This window comes from Eptesicus fuscus, chromosome 14 (assembly GCF_027574615.1).
Source record: "Eptesicus fuscus isolate TK198812 chromosome 14, DD_ASM_mEF_20220401, whole genome shotgun sequence".
NCBI classification, from domain to species: Eukaryota; Metazoa; Chordata; class Mammalia; order Chiroptera; family Vespertilionidae; genus Eptesicus; species Eptesicus fuscus.
The window spans coordinates 77,055,617-77,069,028 of record NC_072486.1 but is presented as its reverse complement, the minus strand read 5'-3'; the positions used below and the strand labels follow the sequence as shown (position 1 = coordinate 77,069,028).

Here is a 13,412-nt window from a genome sequence, read left to right as displayed (position 1 = left end):
AGAAAGAGATTAACTAAAAATCTTATATGCATTACCAATGGACACAGACAATTGGGTAGTGAAGACATAGGGTGGGGTGGGAATCAGGTGGAAGGGGAGCAATGGGGACAAAAAGGGAAACAACTGTAATACCCTCAAAATAAAGATTTTATATAAGAAAAAAAATAAAGCTATCACATATGGGGGGGATAGACAGTATCTCATAAAATTAAACATGCAAACCAGCTATCCCATTTCTAGTGATTTTCTTAACAGAAATAAAAACATAGACTTGTATATGAATGCCACATAATAACCAGTATACTATTCATAATAGCTTACACTGGAAGCACCCAAATGTTCTCCAATTGGTCAATGAATAAACAAATTCTGGTATATTCATACTGTTGTGGGTTAAATTGTGCCCCCTAAAGAGTTGTTAAAGTTTTAACACCTGAAATCTCAGAATATGTTTTTATTTCAAAATAGGTTCTTTAGAGATATAATTTGTTCAGATGGTGTCATAATGGAGCTGCGTGGTCCCTTAATCTATTATGACTGGTGTCCTTACAAGAAGGACAATGGAGGCAGAGACCTGAGTGATAAATACAAAGGCAGTGAGCACCAAGGATTACTGGCAACACCAGAAGCTAAAAAGAAAGAAGCTAAGAACAGATTCTCTCCCAGAGCCCACGGTGATGGCATGGCCCAGAAGACACCTTGACTTCAGACTTCTAGCCTCCAGAACTGTGAGAGAATAAGTTTCTGTTGTTTTAAGTCACCCAATTATTGGTAGTTTGTTATAGCAGACCAAGGATACCAATACACATACTATGGACTTCTAGACAGCAATGGAAAAAGAACAAAAAGACATACATGCCCCAGTATGGATGAATCTGAATAGAAATGCTAAGTGAAACTCATCGAGTACAAAGGACTGCTTCTTCTACATCACAATAATATGAAATTCTAGGAAAGGAAAAACTATAGTGAGGATTATTTGTTCATTTTTCACAGAAATAGAACAAATAATCCTCACACTTGTATGGAAACACAAAAGACCTAAGTATGGAAACACAAAAGACCTAAGACTTGTATGGAAACACAAAAGACCTCTAGTTACCAAAGCAATTTTGAGAAAGAACAAAGCTGGATTCATCATGCCACCTGATTTTAAACTTGATGACAAAACTACAATAATTAAAACAGTATGACACTGGCATAGAGACAGATACATAGATCATTGAAACAAAATAGCCCAGAAATAAACCTACTCATATATTGTCAATTAATTTATGACAAAGGAGCCAAGAATATACAATAGGAAAACAACAGTCTCTTTAATAACAGATGTTGGGAGAACTGGACAGTCACATGCAAAAGAATAGAAGTTGACCACTGTTTTACACCAGATACAAAATTAATCACAATGAATTAAAGACTTGAAAAACATAGACCTGACAATGAAACTCCTATACAAAAATATATGTGGTAAACTCCTTGACTCAGGTCTTGGTGATGATTTTTTTAATCTGACACCAAAAGCAAAAGCAAAAATAAACAAGTGGGATTACAACAAACTAAAAAGCTTCTGCACAGCAAAGGAAACCATCAACAAAATGTAAAGGCACCATACTGAATGGCAGACAATATTTACAATATCCAAGCTCTGTAAAGAACTCATGCAACTCAATTGCAAAAACACCCAAACAATTTGATCTGAAAAATAGGGAGAAAATCTGAATAGACATTTTCCAAAGAAGAATTTAATAAAGCTGTGAAATTAGAGCCCCTTATGTTCAATTGGATGTCACTAGAATATTCAGTTGTGGTAGCTTGATTGTAAAATGGGCAAACAATTGTCACACTACCTCCTGTTGGTGCCCTTTTACAATATGAATTTGTATCAGTTCTTATCCATTTCTGCACCTATTTTTTTAATGTATTGATTTTATTTTTAGAGTAAGAGAGAAACCAATTTGTTGTTCCACTTATTTATGCATTCATTGGTTGCTTCCATATGTGCCCTGACCTGAGATTGAACCCTCAACCTTGGGTAGAAAGATGTTGCTATAGCCAAATGAGCTCCTCCACCAGAGGTATATCTGCACCTCTTGAAGCTCAAAACCTCAAAGACTTTGCAGCTTTGTTCTGGACAATTTCCGGAGTTGTAAACATTTCCTGTTTTCTTCACAATTTGACACACTTTTCCAACCTATGTTTTACCTTCTCATGCATATAAAAATATCTATACCACTTTACTGGAAGTTAAATGGTAAAGAGACCAGAGGACAATTTTCACACACATCACAACACAGTCCCCAGGAAGTCTGTGGTCTACCATTGATGTTACCCCATTTCTCAGAATCTCTTCCCATACTTGGGAGTGTGAGCATCATTGCCAAGAGGTTTCAACCTGTTTCTGCAAGGCAGACAGGGATGAAGGATGACCTGGGGCATACCGTCCATAGTCAATATGATCTCTCTGTAGCTGAGGTGACCACAGGTGTTGACTGGAGCACCCAGTAGACTGGGCTCCAGAAATTTCAGCTCCAATGCAATGGGACACCTGGGCTGACAGAAGGAATGAGTTGAAGATGTAAATATGAGACAGCTGATTCTATGGTCCACTCCATTCCCTCCAATTCAGAGCCCCACACTTGAAGAGGGGTCCTCTCTAAGGAGTAAGAGCATCTCCAAAGGAAAATGTCTGCATTCTGACATAACAGCTCTCCTGCCCTGTCTCCTCAGGGAAAGCCTGCAGTCACAACCCTCACTCTTTGCCCCCAGGTAGCTCCTCTAACAATTTATTCTCAATATGAAAGGCAATCAGGGATAACTGACATTTGAAAAAGAAAGAGAAGAGACAAAGATAACAACAACAAAAAAAGTTTACCTTAAAGGGAGCCATTAACTCAGGAAACAAAAACAGGGAAAAACTAAGCAAACAAATAAAAATAAACTCTTTCAGGTGTTTAAGTTATTAACCATCTCACTGAAGTTGACAAAAAATACTGAAAAATACAATATATATAAATTTATATATTTTATAAATATCAATATCTATATCTATATATATATATATTTTTTAAAGCATGCGTGAGCGGGCAATAAAATGAGCTTTCTCAACCACAGAGCAAAGTGAAAGTGGAAACTCAGAGGCATAGGTGAAATGTAGCAGCTGGCTGTCACTCTGAGGGTACTTTACCAAACTTGGAGGACTTAAACTTTGCTCCTCAAAGCCACACTGACAGGAGAGTCAAAGACATGGGCTGATTCAAAAGGGGTCTCAAAGGGAACTTTTACCATAAACCCCAAAGGGCTACCCCCTCAATAATGTCAGTGACTTCTTACTGGTGAGTGAAGGACAGGTTTGAAAAAGAAAAGGCCAGAATCCAATTAAACAGGCAAAAGATGCTTGTGGAGAAAACAGAGAAGAGAGGACCATAGAGAAAATATTTAAAGGAGTAAAGATGGAGTGTTTTTCTGAACTGAAACACACCAATCCACAAATTCAAAAAATCTAACAAACCCCAAGAAAATAATTAAGAAAGAATTCTCACTTCAACAGATAAGAGTGAAACTGTAGGGCATCAAAGCAACAAGAAGATATTAAAAGTAGCCAGAAAAACAGACAGATGACCTTTGGTGAGGAGATGTTGGAACTGTACTGATTTTTTATTAGTAACAAAGGAATTCAGAGAACAGGGCAAGCAGATGTGCAATGTGTTGAGAGAAACTAACAGTAAACTGAAAACTCTATACTAAAGGAAAATAGCTGTCAGAAATAAGAACAAAACAAGCACATTGCAGACAATAAAGATGAAAATTCTTGCCACCAGCACAACCTCATTAAAGGAATTTCTAAAGAATGTACTTGAGACAAGTGGAAAGTAATCCCAGATAGTAAATCAGAGGTTCAAAGAAGATTAAATCTAAACTAACTTAAACTGTAGAAATAAGAAAATAGAATTTAAATATGATTTAAAAAGGAAAAAATAAATGGAAATGCACAATAATATATAGGTTGGGATGGAGGGTGGGAGGGGAATTAAAATGTTCAATTTGTTATATAAGAGGAAGATAAAAATATAGATAACCTTTAGATTTGACAAGTTAAGAATATATGTTACAATCATTAGGTGGCTACCAAAACATTAGGATAAGTGTGTAGTGAACCCCTTTCACATCCTGCGCGGTTCAGGGTTCAGGTTCAGGGTTTGGGCTCTGGAGGAGGCCGCACGCAAATGAAAGAGACTAGCAAATATTAATTTGGAAATATTGGGGGCTAGGCAGGAGCCCAACTCAAGGGAAAGGACTCCGCCTTGCTCTGGCCTTGGGATGCCTTTTATTCAGGTTTGAGATATACCCATACCCCTTAGCCAGGCAATTCCAGTAATAGCCAATCAGCAAGGATTTACATAAAACTAAAAGGTAGAAGTTGCTTTAGCTACCATTGTCTCAACTAAACAGTGGGTGATTGGCTCTGACCTTTCCAAACTTCAAGGTTGACCTGGTTCTTTGTCCACATCTCTCTGCTAGTGAAGACAATGGGCGGCTTCCAACATAAGTGTATATAATTTCCAAACTAGTAAAGAGAAATATAGAATGTGAAAACATACCCAAATAATCCAAATTCAACCACAAAGGAGAAGGAAAAAAGAATTATGGAACAGTTTGGATAAGTAGAAAGCAAGAAATAAAATTTTATATATGCATCCAAATAGATCAGAAATTATAATTATGATAAATACACCAACGGTTTCAGTTAAAAAACATATACACACACATTTTTTTGAGTGGATTGCAAATAATTTTAAATCTAAAGCATGAAACCAGAGAACAGTTGGAAACAGAAGTTTAGGCAAATATAACAATCAAATTCTAAACTAAGAAGAACAAAATACCAAATGAAATAGACTTTTCATTCAATATTTATTGGGAGGCAATTATGTGCCAGGCACTGTTCTAGGCACTTGGATACATCAGCAAATTATAGCATATTTCTTATTTTAGATCTTCCAGTATTTCTTGAAGGGCCTGAAAATACATAAAAAAGTATAATTGTAAATTCTAAAACATAGAATATATTGCCCTGGATAGTATGGCTCAGTTGTTTGGGCTTTGAGTCATGCATTGGAAGCTTGCTGGTTTGATTCCCCACAGGGCACATGCCTGGGTTGTGGGCTAGATCCCCTATGGTGACATGCAGGAGGCAGTCAATCAATATTTCTCTCTCTCCCTCTACCTTCCTAAAAATCAATAAAATATTTTAAAAATATATATGATATTCATTTATGTAAGAAATAACACCATACAGTATATAAAAAGGATGAGGAGTGGAGAAGGCAAGTTAAAGTACAATAGTGTGGTGAGAGCATAGCTATAAAGCCCTGTTCACCAAGATCAAACATAGCCTTATATTTATATGAACCACATAAAGAGGCATCACATTTACAAATGGATATAATAAAGACAGAATATGCAAATTGACTATCACCCCATGACAAAGATGGAAGTGCCCACAGCCAATAAGGAGAGAATATGCAAATTGATGCAACAAAGATGGTGACGGCCAGGCTGGGATGCTTGCATCATCACCATGGCAATGACGCAGGTGTTCTGCCCTGCCCTGGCCACTCCAGGCCTCTGAGCAGCATGTGTGCATAGGTGGGGAGCAGCTGAGGCGGGGTGGGATGCCTGCAGTGGGGCATGGAGGGAGCTACAGGAAGGCGGCAGGGCCGGAACAAAGGCAAAAGGAGGCTACGACCGGAGTGAAGGTGGAAGGCAGCAGCCAGAGTGAAGGCCCAAGTCCTGGATGCCAGAGGGAAGCTGGTGCCTGCAGCCAGGGAAAGGAAGGCCTATTCTTGCATGAATTTTCATGCACCAGGCCTCTAGTTGAATCATAAGAGAAAATAGACAAATCTTCCTTTATGATGACAGGTTTGATACACATTTCTCAGTCATTACTAGAATCCTATATAATAAAAGCCCAGTGACTAGAACGGTCTCTGGTCATTCTTTTCTTTCTTTTTTTTTTTTTTGGCTTGTAAGTTGGTTGCTTAAGTCACCATTTCTTTATAGACATAGCCTACCTCCTGGTGGGGGCAGGGTCAGCCAGGGTGAGGGAAGAAAGGAAGGCCAAGTGAGCGGTTAAGGGCGGTTAAGCAGCCAGGCAGTAGTTAGGGGTGATCAGGCAGGCAGGTAGGTGAGAGTTAGGAACCAGCAGTCCCAGAATGTGAGGGAGATGTCCGACTACCTAAACCAGCAGTTGGATATCCTCCAAAGGAAGGGGTCTCCAATTGGAGAGGGTATAGCCTGGGCTGAGGGAACCCCACAAGTGCATGGATTTTGTGCACCAGGTCACTATTTTATATATATATATATATATATATATATATATCTGAACACATAATAATCTGGTCACTCAGTATATATATATACACTGAGGCCCAGTGCATGAATTTCTGGCCAGCCTGGCCACGGGGAGGGGACATGGGTTGTTGGCTGGCCTGCCTGCTGGTTGAACTCCTGGTTGAGGGGACAATTTGCATATTAGCCTTTTATTATATAGGATATACACTGAGTGGCTAGATTATTATACATTCAGAAATCATAATAATCTGGCCTCTCTCTCTCTCTCTCTCTCTCTCTCTCTCTCTCTCTATATATATATATATATATATATATATATATATAGCCAGGGACGGTAATGTCATCACAACCGAAACGACCAGAGACAAGAACACCACAGCCCCTCGCCCAAGCCAGCCCCAGCTCCCAACCCTGGTGGAGGGTGTGGTTGGCCTGAAAACTGCCCATGGTCTCTCACACAGGCTGGCCCTGTCCCTCAATGGGGATTCCCCACCGTGATGGTTTCATGGCTGGCCTGCAAACCCCCCATGGCCCTTTGCCCAAGCCAGCCTATTCCCCCAGCTGGGACCCCAGACCTGGATCTGAGATCCCCATCAGGGCAGGCCAGCCAGTTCCTACCAGTGCACCAGGCCTCTATCCTATATAATAAAAGGGTAATATGCAAATTGATTCTAAATGTGGAATGACCAGAGTGACCCCTGGACCAGTCACTATGAAGCTCACTGACCCCCTCTTGGTCCCTTTCCCCCTCCAGCAGGCTCCGATCACCTAATGGTGAATAGAGAACCTGGGGTGAGTGGCGGGCAATGTGGGTGGCGCCAGGCCAAGGCCCCTGCCCCGCTGGTCACTCCATATACAGAGGGTGACCCGTGTCAGGGGCGCAGCCAGTGAGCAGGTGGGAACAGCAACCTCTCAGTTCATTCCCCTGGCCATCAGGCACTGATCACCTGATGGCAAAAGGGCAACCGGGGGTGGGTGGTGGTGTGGTATGGGGCCAGCTGTGGGCAGCTGGGTAAGATGGCCCTGATTGCAAGCCAGGCCTAGGGATCATACCTATGCACAAATTTCATGCACTGGGTTTATAGTTTATAAATAATGAAAAGATAATCCTTTTTCACAGATGTATGCTGGACATAAAGATCAGAGAGAAAGCAGGAATAAAGCAGTGATTTTTTGTTCTTGTTTTTAATCCTCAGGAGAGGACATTTTTCTCCTTTGCTTTTTTTAGAGAGAGAAGAATGGAGGGCAGAATGGAGAAATAGGACTGAGACCAAGGGACACATCAATGTGAGAGTGACACATCAATGAGTTGCCTCCTGCATGTACTCCCATATGGGTTAATGACCAAACTTGCAGGGTCAGAGTGATTTTGGATCAATTTCTTTACTTACAAATATTTATTGAGAATCGCTCTTTGTCCACTATTGTGCTTGTTCCCAGGTAATAAGGGAAATACAAAATAGAGATGGTCCTACAATTATCACATATTAAATTTATTAGGGCATCATAGGTTAATAATATTATATATGTTTCAGGTATACAAGTATATACTACATCATCAGTATATTGCATTGCATTCTCACCACACAAAGCCTTGCCTCCTTCCATCACCATATATTTGACCCTTTTACTCTCTTCAACCTCTCAACATCCCCTTTTTCTCTGGTAACCGCCATACCGTTGTCTGTATCTATGAGTTTGTTAGATTGTTGTTTTGTTTGTGCACTGGTTGACTTCTATTTTATATCCCAAATATGAGTGAAATCATACGGTTCTGAAGTATCCATCTCATATGAAAACTGCTATTTGAAATTTTAACCCTGCTAATTGGCTTCTGTAAATTCTTGCTTGCTAAGACTACTCCCACTTCAGTGAGGCCAATTAACTTTCTCCAGACAAGGTTATCAGTGCTGGCACCAGGCTAGGCCTCTGGTTGAGGTCTCAAGGCCCAGCACATGCGGGCTCTTTAAGAATTTGCAAAAGGGGCCGGAAACACTCCATATTTGGGAGACAAAGAAGGTAAAATCATATAAATAGGGAGAATTCCTGCATGTTGGGGCCCAGAATTTGAGAGACATTTTCCTCTGGACCTGTGCTTAATAAATGTAACTCCATTTCTCTGGTATTGCTTTGTTCTTCTTCGGTTTTCTGTAACAGTTCTTCTCTTTTTTTCATTGGTAATTTTTGCTTAGCATGATACTCTTTTTTTTTCTCATTCTTTTTTTTTATTGATTAAGGTATTACATGTGTACATATCTTCCCATTGCTCCCCCCCATACTGAAAACTGGATAATTTTGAATTGGATCACCCAGAGTCATGTCTGGTAGTTAGCAGGGTCTTGGGCAGGCTAGGGTGATGAGGATAAATGGGCCTTGCATCCTTCATCATCAAGCAGACTAGTTTAGGCCTCTTCATAAAGCAGTTGCAGGTTTCTGAAGACCAGAAGGAGACAGAAAGCCACAGCACATCAGCACTTTTGGAGTCTACTTGCACCATGCTTCTACTGCCCTTTTGTCCAGAGCAAGTCACAGAGCCCACCCAGATGCAAGGGGTGGAGAAAGAGATCAGCACCTTGTGGGAGGGGCTGCAGATCCACATACCAAAGAAGCATGTGTACAGAGATGGGAATAATTCATGGCCATATCTACCATGTATCACATAGATGTCCATATGCTGTCAGCATTGGCAAATTGTTCCTCTGTTGGATCCAGCCTTTGGTGGCTTTTTGCTTCATCTCCCATGATTTTACTTCTACCCTTTTCTATGATCAGCTAATGCCCTCAGGTTATCCTTAGGATAGAGTCTTTCATTGTGATGCTAATGAATAATACTAGTAATCTGGACTCCCACCCACATTTTCTCTTAATCTAGCCAACCTGTAGCCAGTGCTCTCAGCTTCTGGAAATTTACTTCTCTCATCTCAGGATTCTGGTTATTGAATGTGGGAAACTCTGCCTTAGGGATCATTTTGCTAATCCCTGGAAGTGTGTCAGAGATGGGGAATAACTACTGATTTTGTGGAAGCCAGAGTGTTGGTTCTACAAAATCTCTCTTCTGTTCGATTGTTAGTTTACAAAATCATGCAAATTTACAGAATAGACAGCAGGGGAAAGTGAAAATAGAGAGAGCAGTTAGGGAACTGCTGAGTCATGGTTGGGGATGGTAGCTTGGGGTAGTATGATGGTCTTCAAAATTAAGAGAAGCAGTCAGAATTGTGGATGGAGCCAGGAGAATTTTCCAATTGCTTGGTACTGGAAAGTAAGGTGAAGAGAGGAATCGAGGGAGATTCCTAGATTTTTAGTCTGAAGAACTGGTGAATGGTGATGATATCTCTGAAAAATAAATGGAGTTAATAATCCTATCTGTAATATTGTCAGTATGCATCTAATAAAAGCAGAGACAGATGGTTGTAAAACAGGATTCCTCCTGCAGGAATCAGTCTTATTCAAGGGCTATGCTAACAGGGACTTCCTTCTGGGAGAAACAGGCTACTAGATGTGGTTGTCTGTTGTCTTCCATGGTCCTGGTCTGTGCTTAACAAATCCTGAATATGTCAACATTATAGACACATGAAAGAGATGAGCAAGAGAATTACTGAAAAGAAATAAGGAAAGAGCTATATAGATGATTTGGTGTTTAACTTAAGACACAGTTATTTTAAAAACATCGCTCATTTGGTATGCTATGTATGCTGTTCTGTTATCAACTTTTAAGTGTCCTAAGAAGTACATATGCTTAACCAAATGATACTAATAAAGTTATAACTCTACTGATGATACTATGTATGAGTTAGTATTACTATTATTATTACTAGAGGCCCAGTGCATGAAATTCATTCACGGGGCAGGGGTGGGGAGGGTGGAGTTGCATGTCCCTCAGTCCGGCCTGCACCCTCTCTAATCCAGGACCCCTTAGGGGATGTCCAACTGCCTCTCACAATCCGGGACGCTGGCTCTTAACCACTCACCTGACTGCCTACCTGATTGCCCCTAACCCCTCTGCCTGCCTGCCTGATCACCCCTAACTGCTCCACTGCTGGCCTGATTGCCCTTAACTGCCTCTGCCTTGCCCCATGCTTGGGACCCAGGATTCCCTCCTCTGGCCGGTCACAGGTACATGGGACCTGGGCTTCCCTCTCTCTGGCTAGCCTCAGGCGCCCAGACTGGCTGCAGCTATAGGGCAGGTGACTGTGGGTAGGAGTCTTTGCCTGGGCTGTAGGCGCTGGCACCTGGGACCACAAGGCGGGTGGCTTGTCCCTCTCCCGGGCTGCAGCCCCAGCTGTTGGCGCCCAGGACCATGGGGCTGGCAGCTTGTTCCTCTACTGGGCCACAGCCTAGCTGGTCCCTATTCCTCTCTTGTGAGCTCATTTGTGCCTGGCTGGTCCCCATTCCTCTCTCCCAGTGTTGAGTGTCAGCTGATATGGCATGAAGATGTGACGACTATTTGTATATTAGCTCTTTATTATATGGGATTAGAGGCCTGGTACACAAAATTCATGTACTTGTGAGGGCAGGGTAGTCCCTCAGCTCTCAATCCAGGAGCCCTCGGGGGATGGCTGGCTGCTGCGGAGATGGGTCTCCCACCCCCCACTGTGCTCACCAGCCTTGAGCCCAGCTTCTGGCTGAGCAGTGCTTACCCTGTGGGAGCGCAATGACCACCAGGGGGCAGGTCCTGTGTTGAGCATCTGCCCCCTGGTGGTCAGTGCACATCATAGTGACCAGTTGTTCCACCATTTGGTTGATTTGCATATTAGCCTTTTATTATATAGGATTATTGATATTAATATATCAAGGTATTTTATAATAACTCCAGAGCACTGTCAAAACTTTCTGGCTATATGTCTTAACATATTAAATAAAAATATAGAAACTTTGCTAGATTTCTACAATAATGAGAGGATTTTAGAGATAGGAGAGGCAGTTTTAGGGAAGGGGGGGTCCATGGGAGAGGAATGCATACATGACAGGCAGAGACAGCTCCAAGCCACCAGATTGTTTATCTTACATACACAAAAGACAGAGGAATGTTACAATATAAGGGGAAGAAGAAGAGGGGAGCACTTGGTGAACTTTAAAACTCTGAAACTGATACCATACACGGAATAAGGAGGAAAAGTAACCATTAGGAAAGCAAGGGTGACATAATACAAGGCAGGATCCAATTAGAAAGTATGAACAGACAAAGAAGCTCCCAGCATTTAGAAACTTGTGTAGACAAAGGGACTCAGAGGACTAGGTTTTTTCCATTTTAGAGACAGTGGTTTTTCCCATTTGGGGACCCCTCTCTAGGAGATTCCTCTTTGGGTACCTCTCCCCAGGGAGGAGTTTATATTCACTTGCAATAAACTTCCACATTTTAGCTAAAAATCTTTTAGTCCATGAATTTTATTCTTTAAACTTCATAGAACAAGAACCCAAATAAAAGTCCAAGCTTCACCATTCCACATATCACTAAGGTGTTAACTTTCAAAGTAAGGAATTTTGCTCTTCTGTGGGTCATAATCCCTGACAAGATGGCTGCACATGTGAAATATAAAGCAACCATTATCTTTGTGTATGTGCACCCTTTTCTCCCCTTCAGGGGTGGGATTACTTGAATTACCCACTTACCTGGCTTCTTAGTGGAAAGAAGAAAAGTTCAATTTTGAATATAAATTGGGGGAAGGGGATCTGCCACTGTGATGTCCCAAAGTCAGAATTTGTGTTACTTCCTACATTAGCTTCTGAGGAATAGCTACCAGCAGTGGTACACCATCCTTCATTGACACTTAGCTTCCAAAGGTCACAGGGAGCAGTCCAAGGGATTCCTGAGAAGTGCCCTGGTATTTCCAAAGTCTTGCAGGAGGCAGGTCTTACCAAGGAGTTCTATAGACCAGTGGTGAGTGCAGAGGTTGCTCTCAGAGATGACACCAGCAGGCAATAGAGGAGGGCAATATGGTGGGGGACTGGGAGGCGTGAAAGGTTGGAGGTAAGTCCTAACACTGTGGCTTTTCCCCTGATGTCCTAGGAAACCAAGACCCCATAGATTCACAACTGAGACTTGTCTTAGTGGGTAAGACTGGAGCAGGCAAAAGTGCCACAGAGAACAGCATCCTTGGAAAGAAAGCATATCATTATAGCATTGCAGCAAAATCCATCACCAAGGTCTGTGAGAAAGGGAGCAGCACATGGAATCGAGAAGAAATTGTCATTATGGACACACCTGGTATTTTAAATATGACATACTGAATTCTACAAAGGAGATTGTTCCTTTAATCCTCCTGACCTCCCCAGGGTCTCATGCCGTGCTCCTGGTGGTCCCATTGGGCCAATACACAAAGGAAGAGCAAAGGGCTATGGGGAAGAAGCTGGCAATGTTTGGAATCAAGGCTAGGAGATACATGATTCTCTTATTCACCCAGAAAGATGAATTGGTTGGCATGGAGTTCCATGATTACTTAAAGGAAGCACCAGAAGGCATTCAAGATCTGATGGAGCAGTTCAAGGATCGTCACTGTGAGTTCAACAATAAGGTGACATTGGCTGAGCAGAAGGCTCAGAGGACACAGCTATTAGACCTGGTCCAGCGCATGGTGATGCAGAACAAGGGAGGATGCTACACTGATATGATGTACCAAAGGGCTGAAATGAAGATTCAGAAACAGATTCAAGCTATATCATACATGAAAAATACAGAACTGAGCTTGAGAGAGAACAAAGGCAATTAAGAGAGGAGTATAGATAGAAAATGAGAAAGCTGCAGGATAAACTGAGGCAGGAAATGAGAAAGGCAGAAGTGAGCAGGGCATCTGAAGAATCAGAAAATTGCTGTTTTAAGGCAGCAAAATGCCAGAAGTGAAGTTAAGGGACAGAATAGAATACTTACTTGTTCTTGGAAATTGCTTTCTTTGTATTCTCATTTTTTTTCAAGGAACATTAAGCTAATGAAAATCTATCTATATTTCCTGTGTATTTTGGATGCCTCTTCCCCATATAACTCATTACCCAAGTCAGACCTCTCTGTTTCTCTCTCATTGTTAGTAATTGGTAGATATTTGATATATTTAATGGGAGGGACA

At 41.5% G+C, this 13,412-nt stretch overlaps 1 pseudogene; it reads left to right on the top strand.

Annotated features, from left to right (window-relative positions):
• Window positions 1-6,226: 6,226 nt before the first annotated feature.
• Window positions 6,227-13,192, top strand: LOC129151401 (GTPase IMAP family member 4-like; annotated as a pseudogene).
• The last annotated feature ends 220 nt before the right edge of the window (window positions 13,193-13,412 follow it).